Below are 258 nucleotides of genomic sequence, written 5' to 3'. Positions count from 1 at the left end.
AGTTTGGGGTCAGTACATTTTTATTCTTTCTTTTTTTGAAAGAAATTTAAACTTTTTTTCAGCAAGGATGTGTTAAATCGTTAAGAAGTGATAGCAAATATTTATATGGTTAGAAAAGATTTATATTTTGAATAAATGCTGTTCTTTTTAACTTTTTATTCATCAAAGAATCCTGAAAAAAGTATCGCAGTTTCCAAAAAAATATTTGGCAGCACAACTGTTGCCAACATTGATAATTCTAATAATAAGTCAGCATAT

General features: G+C 26.4%; 1 protein-coding gene across 1 annotated transcript in view; it reads left to right on the top strand.

The window, feature by feature from the left end:
• LOC107712337 (brefeldin A-inhibited guanine nucleotide-exchange protein 3-like) overlaps nt 1–258 on the top strand; it is a 54,413-nt gene that overhangs the window by 11,469 nt on the left and 42,686 nt on the right. The window lies entirely within an intron of this gene.

This window comes from Sinocyclocheilus rhinocerous, unplaced genomic scaffold (assembly GCF_001515625.1).
Source record: "Sinocyclocheilus rhinocerous isolate Xijiao unplaced genomic scaffold, SAMN03320098_v1.1 scaffold358, whole genome shotgun sequence".
NCBI lineage: Eukaryota > Metazoa > Chordata > Actinopteri > Cypriniformes > Cyprinidae > Sinocyclocheilus > Sinocyclocheilus rhinocerous.
The sequence above is the reverse complement of the archived record's forward strand: the minus strand, read 5'-3'. Positions and strand labels throughout refer to the sequence as shown.